Source organism: Pristiophorus japonicus, chromosome 9 (assembly GCF_044704955.1).
Source record: "Pristiophorus japonicus isolate sPriJap1 chromosome 9, sPriJap1.hap1, whole genome shotgun sequence".
Lineage (NCBI taxonomy): Eukaryota > Metazoa > Chordata > Chondrichthyes > Pristiophoridae > Pristiophorus > Pristiophorus japonicus.
In genome coordinates, this window is record NC_091985.1 from 17,672,013 (window position 1) to 17,682,251 (window position 10,239).

A 10,239-nucleotide genomic window follows, 5' to 3' on the forward strand; every position below is an offset into this window, starting at 1 on the left:
AACATTGTTTATTGTACTGGTATCCAAGATTCTGGGCAGGGGCGAGGAAGGAACAAGATGCTTGACAGATGGCATCACTCTGCCTCCTCCCCCCTCCTTCGATCCATACCAGACTGCAACCGCCGCCCCCCACCACCCCCGCTGAACTCCCCACATGGCACCGTCCCAATGTGGTCACCTCAGAAACATAACGTTCTCCCGGCGACACTGTCTCTTTAATAACAAAAGCTGCCGAGCGTATTTGGCTTCCCACTTTTGTGCAACTGTCTCCATTTTGATGGACTTCTTGACACGATGCCATGCATAAATTCTCCGGCAAACGGATCCAGGAATATGTAATAAATCCCAGAGGAGACCCACTCTGTGCTAAACTGAGTGGATCAAGGACACAAAGCACAGGCGTCCGCCGCTCATGAATTCTCCTTTGTTTTGTCTTTCGGCTCTGGATGCGGGAGACCACGAGCAGGGCGGAGGGGGAGGGAGGGGTTTGAGCGGGCCATCGCCTCGGCCCGCCCGCCCACCGTGCCAACGTGCCCTCCCTGCCGTCCGTGTCCACGTCACGGCCTTCGGGAGTTCCCTCTCCTGCCCTTTGCTTGTCCGACAAATCGAGGGGTGGCCCTCGACTCAGTGGGCAGCACTCTCGGTGCTGAGTCTGCAAGGCGGTGGGTTCGAGTCCCGCCCCGGAGACTTTGAGCACAAAAGTCCAGGCTGGACACTCCAGTGCAGTGCTGAGGGAGTGCCGCACTGTTGGAGGTGCCGTCTTTCAGGTGAAACGTTAAACCGAGACCCCGTCCTCCCTCTCGGGTGGCCGTAAAAGATCCCGTGGCCACTATTTCAAAGGTGACCAATATTTTTCCCTCATCCAACATCCCTCAAACAGATTATCTGGTCATTGACACATTGCTGTTTGTGGGAGCTTGCTGTGCGCAAATTGGCTGCCACGTTTCCTACATTACAACAGTGACTACACTTCGAAAGGACTTCATTGGCTGGGAAGCACTCTGGGATGTCCTGAGGTCCCGAAAGGCGCTATATAAATGCAAGTTCTTTGTTCTTTCTCGATGGACTGCAGTTGCTGTAATTATAGTGCTGAAAGCAGCCCATTCGATCCGAAATCTGCATATTTCTGCTTCCTGCCCCCACTGAGCGCACAGATTGGGGGAATCAGCAATTATGTCAGTTGTGGTACTGCTGTTGAATAAGTGTCGCCTTGTGCCATGATCCTACGCTCAACAACAACAACAACTTGCATTTATGCAGCGCCTTTAACAGAATATCATCCTCCGGTGTAAGAAACACAATCAACACTACACCAAAGAAAGATTTGCATTTATATAGCGCCTTTCACGACCTCAGGACGTCTCTTTACAGCTAATGAAGTCTTTTCTGTAGTGTAATCACTAATTTCAAAGAAGAGCAGGGGAGTTATCCCCCAGTGTCCTGGCCAATATTTATCCCCCAATCAACATCACTAAAAAAAACAGATTATCTGGTCATCATCGCGGTGCTGTTTGTGGGAGCTTGCTGTGCGCAAGTTGGTTGCCGCGTTTCCCACATTACAACAGCGACGTCACTCCAAAAGTATTTCATTGGCTGTGAAGCGCTTTGGGCCGTCTGGTGGTCGTGAAAGGCGCTATATAAATGCAAGCCTTTCTCTCTTTTATCACTGTTTGCCCTCCCACACCTTTTCAGGTGAGTACATGCTCCAGTTGGTTTGTTATTGAAGTATAATGTGGATAAATGTGAGGTTATCCACTTTGGTGGTAAAAACAGAGAGACAGACTATTATCTGAATGGTGACAGATTAGGAAAAGGGGAGGTGCAAAGAGACCTGGGTGTCATGGTACATCAGTCATTGAAGGTTGGCATGCAGGTGCAGCAGGCGGTTAAGAAAGCAAATGGCATGTTGGCCTTCATAGCAAGGGGATTTGAGTACAGGGGCAGGGAGGTGTTGCTACAGTTGTACAGGGCATTGGTGAGGCCACACCTGGAGTATTGTGTACAGTTTTGGTCTCCTAACCTGAGGAAGGACATTCTTGCTATTGAGGGAGTGCAGCGAAGGTTCACCAGACTGATTCCCGGCATGGCGGGACTGACCTATCAAGAAAGACTGGATCAACTGGGCTTGTATTCACTGGAGTTCAGAAGAATGAGAGGGGACCTCATAGAAACATATAAAATTCTGACGGGGTTAGACAGGTTAGATGCAGGAAGAATGTTCCCAATGTTGGGGAAGTCCAGAACCAGGGGTCACAGTCTAAGGATAAGGGGTAAGCCATTTAGGACCGAGATGCGGAGGAACTTCTTCACCCAGAGAGTGGTGAACCTGTGGAATTCTCTACCACAGAAAGTTGTTGAGGCCAATTCACTAAATATATTCAAAAAGGAGTTAGATGAGGTCCTTACTGCTCGGGGGATCAAGGGGTATGGGAGAAAGCAGGAATGGGGTACTGAAGTTGAATGTTCAGCCATGAACTCATTGAATGGCGGTGCAGGCTAGAAGGGCCGAATGGCCTAGTCCTGCACCTATTTTCTATGTTTCTATGTTTCTATGTTATTGGCCCCGACCGACTACCAGCCTTCTGGCACTCACACGACCAGACACATGACTTGGGGGGAGGCAGCGGAGGACTTGCATTGACCATGGACCCCAAACTCCAGCAAGAGTTGAAGGCACGGGGGGGTGGGGAGAGGAGTAGAAGCGTCCCTCATGGGGCGGACCCGCTGCATACTGGAACACTCTGTCTGGTTGCCGCAGCTTATGAGGGAGAAGGCAAAAGACTTGCGGCGCCCTCTCAGTATAAAGTACCCTCTCTGTAACACTCTCCTCCATGTTAGTGATAGAAGCATCCGTTCTGTGCTGAGGCAGCTCCCACAGTGCGCAGTACATTGACCCTATTGTTCGTCTGTTCATCTGCTGCGGTTGCTGCAACACGCTCTCACTTTCCATTACTGGTGGCGCTCCCTCGAATGAAATCTTTCCCTAGAAATTGGGTGGGGCAGCGTTCATTTTTCAGACGCTGCGCGGGCCTCCTAAGTGCCCAAAATGGCGGGCAGGGAGCGCACACACTTTACGGCCGGATGTGCAATGCTCGCCATATTGGATAAGGATACATTCTGACAGGGCTTGACGGGGTAGATGCAGGGAGGATGTTTCCCCTGGCCGGAGAGTCTAGAACCAGGGGTCACAATCTCAGAATAAGGGGTCGGCCATTTAGGACTGAGATGAGGAGAAATTTCTTCCCTCAGAGGGTGGTGAACCTTTGGAATTCTCTATCCCGGAGAGCTGTGGATGCTCAGTCGTTGAACATATTCAAGACAGAGATCGATAGATTTTTGGATATTAAAGGAATCAAGGGATATGGGGAAGGTGCAGGAATTTTTTGAGGATGTTTCCAGTAAAGTGGACAAAGGAGAACCAGTTGATGTGGTATATTTGGACTTGCAGAAGGCTTTCGACAAGGTCCCACACAAGAGATTAATGTGCAAAGTTAAAGCACATGGGATTGGGGGAAGTGTGCTGACGTGGATTGAGAACTGGTTGTCAGACAGGAAGCAAAGAGTAGGAGTAAATGGGTACTTTTCAGAATGGCAGGCAGTGACTAGTGGGGTACCGCAAGGTTCTGTGCTGGGGCCCCAGCTGTTTACATTGTACATTAATGATTTAGACGAGGGGATTAAATGTAGTATCTCCAAATTTGCGGGTGGCAGTGTGAGCTGCGAGGAGGATGCTATTAGGCTGCAGAGTGACTTGGATAGGTTAGGTGAGTGGGCAAATGCATGGCAGATGAAGTATAATGTGGATAAATGTGACGTTATCCACTTTGGTGGTAAAAACAGAGAGACAGACTATTATCTGAATGGTGGCAGATTAGGAAAAGGGAAGGTGCAACGAGACCTGGGTGTCATGGTACATCAGTCATTGAAGGTTGGCATGCAGGTGCAGCAGGCGGTTAAGAAAGCAAATGGCATGTTGGCCTTCATAGCGAGGGGATTTGAGTACAGGGGCAGGGAGGTGTTGCTACAGATGTACAGGGCCTTGGTGAGGCCACACCTGGAGTATTGTGTACAGTTTTGGTTTCCTAACCTGAGGAAGGACATTCTTGCTATTGAAGGAGTGCAGCGAAGATTCACCAGACTGATTCCCGGGATGGTGGGACTGACCTATCAAGAAAGACTGGATCAACTGGGCTTGTATTCACTGGAGTTCAGAAGAATGAGAGGGGACCTCATATAAACATTTAAAATTCTGATGGGTTTAGACAGGTTAGATGCAGGAAGAATGTTCCCAATGTTGGGGAAGTCCAGAACCAGGGGTCACAGTCTAAGGATAAGGGGTAAGCCATTTAGGACCGAGATGAGGAGAAACTTCTTCACCCAGAGAGTGGTGAACCTGTGGAATTCTCTACCACAGAAAGTAGTTGAGGCCAATTCACTAAATATATTCAAAAGGGAGTTAGATGAAGTCCTTATTACTCGGGGGATCAAGGGGTATGGCGAGAAAGCAGGAAGGGGGTACTGAAGTTTCATGTTCAGCCATGAACTCATTGAATGGCGGTGCAGGCTAGAAGGGCTGAATGGCCTGCTCCTGCACCTATTTTCTATGTTTCTATGTTTCTATGAAAGTGGAGTTGAGGTAGAAGATCAGCCATGCTCTCATTGAATGGTGGAGCAGGTTCGAGGGGCCGAATGGCCTACTCCTGCTCTTAATGTTATTATGTCCTTTACCCACACCTGAATCAGGCTTTAGGCATGGGAGGAAATAGCAGAGGCTCTGACCATAATTTTCTAATCCTCTCTGGCTACAGGTGGAGTGCCAGAGGACTGGAGGACTGCTAACGTTGTACCTTTGTTTAAAAAGGGAGAAAGGGATAGACCGAGTAATTACAGGCCAGTCAGTCTAACCTCGGTGCTGGGAAAATTATTGGTAGAAATTCTGAGGGACAGGATAAATCTTCATTTGGAAATGCATGGATTAATCAAGAACAGTCAGCATGGATTCATTAAGGGAAGGTCATGTCTGACTAACTTAATTGAATTTTTTGACGAGGTAACAAGGAGAGTCGCTAAGGGTAATGTGTTTGATGTAGTGTATATGGATTTTAGCAAAGCTTTTGATAAAGTCCTACATAGCAGGTTGGTCAAAAAAGTAGAAGCCCATGGAATCCAAATTGGCTCAGAGGCAGGAAGCAAAGGGTAATGGTTGATGGGTGTTTTTGTGACTGGAAGGATTTTTCCAGTGGGGTTCCACAGGGCACAATACTCGGTCCCCTGCTTTTTGTGGTACATAAGAACATAAGAAATAGGAGCAGGAGTAGGCCATTTGGCCCCTCGAGCCTGCTCCACCATTTAATAAGATCAAGGCTGATCTGATCATGGACTCAGCTCCACTTCCCTGCCCGCTCCCCATAACCCTTTATTCCTTTATCGCTCAAAAATCTGTTCATCTCCAATATGAATCTGTTCATATTCAATGACCCAGTTTCCACAGCTCTCTGGGGCAGAGAATTCTATAGATTTACAATCCTCTGAGAGAAGAAATTTCTCCTCATCACTCAATTTTAAATGGGCGGTCCCTTATTCTAAGACTATGTCCCCTTGTTCTAGTTTCCCCTATGAGTGGAAATATCCTCTCTTCATCCACCTTGTCGAGCCCCCTTATTATCTTATAAGTTTCAATAAGATCACCTCTCATTCTTCTGAACTCCAATGTGTATAGGCCCAACCGACTCAACCTATCCTCATAAGTCAATCCCTTCATCTCCAGAATCAACCTAGTGAACCTTCTCTGAACAGCCTCCAATGCAAGTAAATCCTTCCTAAAATATGGAGACCAAAACTGTTCGCAGTACACTAGGTGTGTACAGTTGTAGCAGGACTTCTCTGCTTTTATACTCCATCCCCCTTGCAATAAAGGCCAACATTCCATTTGTCTTCCTGATTACTTGATGTATCTGCATACTAACTTTGTGTTTTTCATGTACAAGGACCCCCAGGTCCCTCTGTACTGCAGCACTTTGCAATTTTTCTCCATTTAAATTATAATTTGCTTTTCTATTATTCCTGCCAAAGTGAATAATGTCATATTTTCTCACATTATACTCCATCTGCCACTCACTTAGCCTGTCTATATCCCTTTGCAGATTTTTTGTGTCCTTTGAGGGGAAGTATATCAATGATTTAGATTTCAATGTAGAGTGCATGATTAAGCAGTTTGCAGATGATACAAAAATTGGCCGTGTGATTGACAGTGAGGAAGAAAGCTGCAGGCTGCAGGAAGGTATCAATGGACTGGTCAGGTGGGCAGAAAATGGAAATCAATCTGGAGAAGTGTGAAGTAATGCATTTGGGGAGGTCTAATGAGGTAAGGGAATACACATTAAATGGTAGGATACTGAGAAATGTAGAAGAACAGAGGAACCTTGGAGTGCAGGACCACAGATCCCTGAAGGTAGCAGGACAGGTAAATAAGGTGGTTAAGAAGGCATATGGAATACTTGGCTTTATTAGCAGATTGCAGGGAGGTTATGCTTGAACTGTATAAAACACTAGTTAGGCCACAGCTGCAGTACTGTGTGCAGTTCTGGTCACCACATTACAGGAAAGATGTGATTGCACTGGGAGAGGGTACAAAGGAGATTTACAAGGATGTTGCCAGGACTGGAGAATTTTAGCTATGAGGAAAGATTGGATAGGTTGGGTTTGTTTTCTTTGGAACAGAGGAGGCTGAGGGGAGACTAAATCGAGGTGTACAGAATGATGAGGGACCTAGATATAGTGGCTAGGAAGGACCTATTTCCTTAGCAGAAAGGTCAATAACTAGGAGGCATAAATTTAAAGTAATTGGTAGGAGGTTTAGAGGGGATTTGAGGGGAAACTTCTTCACACAGAGGGTTGTAGGGGTCTGGAACTCACTGCCTGAAAGGGTGATAGAGGCCGAAACACTCATAGCATTTAAAAAGTACTTGGATGTGCACCTGAAGTGCCGTGACCTACAGGGCTATGGACCAAGAGCTGGAAAGTGGGATTAGGCTGGGTAGTTGTTGGTCGGCCGACGTGGACATGATGGGCTGAAATGGCCTCCTTCCGTGCTGTAAATTTCTATGATTCTATGATTCTCAGAAGCCCCAAACCAGCTGTGGCTGTACCTCTGCGAAGCTCACTCTGTTGATCCCCTGGCCGAGTTCGCCTTCTCAGTCCTCAGCTATTTTCCCTGTAATTTTTTGGGGCTCTGCAAGGCCCCTTAAAGTGCCTGCGCTGGCCATGCAAAATACGGCTCGGTTTTTACGTGGGATCGCTGGAGCAGTGCGCGGCCCGGGCACCTTACAGCCAACGCTGGTCCTTGTATTTTTCAGATGGATCAACCTCGTTATAGACCAACAACAACAACTTGCATTGATATAGTGCCTTTAAAGTAATAAAACGTCCCAAGGCGCTCCACAGGAGTGATATCACACAAATGTTGACACCGAGCCATATAGGAGATATTAGGATAGCTGATCAAAAGCTTGGTCAAAGAGGTAGGTTTTAAGGAGCGTCTTAAAGGAGGAGAGAGAGGCAGAGAGGTTTAGGGAGGGAGTTCCAGATCTTAGGGCTGTGATGGATGAAGGCACGGCCACCGATGGTAGAGCGAAGGAAATAGGGGATGTGCAAGAGGCCAGAATTGGAGGAGCGCAGAGATCTCGGGAAGTTGTAGGGTTGGAGCAGGCTACACAGATAGGGAGGGGCGAAGCCATGGGCGGGTTTAAGCATGAGGATGGGAATTTTAAGTTCAAGGTGTTGCCAGACCGGGAGCCAATGTAGGTCAGCGAGCACAGGGGTGATGGGCGAGCAGGACTTGGTGCGAGTTAGGATGCGGGTAGCAGAGTTCCGGAGGAGCTGAAGTTTACGGTGGGTGGAAGGTCGGAGGCCAGCCTGGAGAGCGTTGGAATAGCATCATCTGTCAGGGAGAGATAGGTCTAGATGAATGTACGTTGGGAGCTGGGTTTGGTAAATCACACAGCGGACTGTGAGCGACATAAATGGGACAGTGCAGTGTTTGGTTGTGGCTGTTCTCAGTGTTGATGGATTGTCAGTTGTGGATTCTGCACAATAAAACCTGCTCAGCTGACTGCCCTGACATTACTCTGCTGAAGTAGTTTACATCTATTCGCAAGCGGCTCCCGAAAGAGATCAGATTTATAATGGATTGTCACCTTTATATATTGTGTGGAAAATGTCTCTGTTCTTCACTGGACCACTGAGTCCAGGATCGACACCTTGTCCAGAGAGAGAGAGAGAATCGCACCGTGTGTTCCACTAGGAGCCCGTGTCTGTATCCGAGAGAAATTCTAAACCCTTCGCACCTCCTGTTATCTCAAAATTTATTTGAAAATCTCTTGACGTGCCTTTTAATTTGTGTGATCAGTAAATCTGGTATTACAAGAATTAGTCTCCTCTTTCACACTGACGAGTAGTTTGAACAGCAGACAGCCAGGAATAGAGAACGGAGGACTAGGTTCTCAGAACAGGGGTCCTAGAACATGGGATCTAGAACAGGAGATCAAGAACATGGGATCCAAACCATGGGATCTTGAACATGGGATCTAGAACATGGGATCTGGAACATGAGACCAAGAACACGGGATCTAGAACATGGGACATGGAACATGGGACCTGGAACATGGGAGCTAGAACATGGGACCTGGAACATGGGAGCTAGATCATGGGACCTGGAACATGGGACATGAACATGGGACCTGGAACATGGGAGCTAGAACATGGGACCTGGAACATGGGAGCTAGATCATGGGACCTGGAACATGGGACATGGAACATGGGACCTGGAACATGGGAGCTAGAACAAAGGCCCCTACATTACAACACTTCATCTCAAAAGTGCTTCATTGGCTGTAAGTGCTTTGGAACTTCCTGAAGTCGTGAAATGTGCTATATAAATGCAAGTTCCTTCTTTCTTTTTCGGATATTCAGGACCAATCCTGCAATGTGAACGTGGAAACTAGCACCGTACAAACTCCATATAACCGGCGAGATCATGAATCAAATCCTGTTAGATCCAAGCGATCCACTTGAGTCAAAGCGTACCGTAATTCAGCAAGATACCATGGAGTGTGGAACCGAAAGTCTCAGTCTTCGGGACAGGATGAGAAATAAGAGAAATGATTAGCTCAGAAATGACTTTAAAAACAAAATTGCTCACAGGATGTGGACGTTGCTGGCAAGGCCAGCATTTATTGTCCATCCTTAATTGGCCTTGCAATGAGCCACCTTTGAGTGGTTCTCTAGGCCATTTCAGAGTCAACCACATTGTTGTGGGTCTGGAGTCACATGTAGGCCAGACCAGGTAAGGACGGCAGATTTCCTTTCCTAAAGAACATTAGTGAACCAGATGGATTTTTAATGACAATCCAGTAGTTTCATGGTCACCATTACAGACATTAACTTTGTATTCCAGATTTATTTAATAAACTGAATTAACATTCCCCAGCTGCCGTGGTGGGATTTGAACTCATGTCTACAATCATTAGTCCAGGCCTGAGGGTTACAAGTTTAGTAACATAACCACTATGCTAGCGTTATAATGCAAGAATAGTAGAGGAACACTTCAGGATTCTGGATGATAGCCTTCTGCCCTCTCTACGCGGGAGTCCTCCCTCTATTTATTGGGGACTTGGCCTGTTGGGTGTTGCACGGAGCAGTCCCGTGCAATCGGTTTTTAAGTCGGTTCACGGGCTCCCAGGCCGCCTGCAATTTCTGCGTTCCGGAGGAGTCCGTGTTCCATGTTATGCTGAATGTTTGAGGTTGCAGCCCCTGTTCCAATACTTGAAGGTGCTGCTTCTCAATTTCTGGTTGCACTTCAGTCCCACACTCCTGATCTTTGGGCACCCTGTGCGGAGGGGAGCGGGTAGGTCCGAGGGCCTCCTCGTAGGACTGCTCCTGGACACGGCCAAGGGTGCCATCAGCCGGTCCAGGCAGCAGGCGGTCGAGGGGGTCGTTCAGCACGACTGCCTGCCTCTCTTCCGCGGTTACATCCGAGCCAGGGTGTCCCTGGAGATGGAGCACGCGGTGTCCACCGGTACGCTCGCGGCCTTCCACGAGAGGTGGGCACCAGAGGGACTGGAGTGCATTATTACCCCCGGCAACCAAATTTTAATTTGATATAAGTTACCGTAAAAGTTTCATTTGAAATTTGTCGCTTCTGGTGCCTAAAGGAGGTGCTTGATTTTACGTTCAACTAAC

General features: G+C 47.7%; 1 protein-coding gene across 1 annotated transcript in view; it reads left to right on the plus strand.

Annotated features, from left to right (window-relative positions):
• cited2 (Cbp/p300-interacting transactivator, with Glu/Asp-rich carboxy-terminal domain, 2) overlaps nt 1-9,031 on the plus strand; it is a 47,965-nt gene extending 38,934 nt beyond the window's left edge. Inside the window, exon 4 of the mRNA XM_070889094.1 lies at nt 8,971-9,031. The gene's annotated coding sequence lies outside the window, so the exon portion shown is untranslated. The remainder of the gene's footprint in view (nt 1-8,970) is intronic.
• Nucleotides 9,032-10,239: the final 1,208 nt, after the last annotated feature.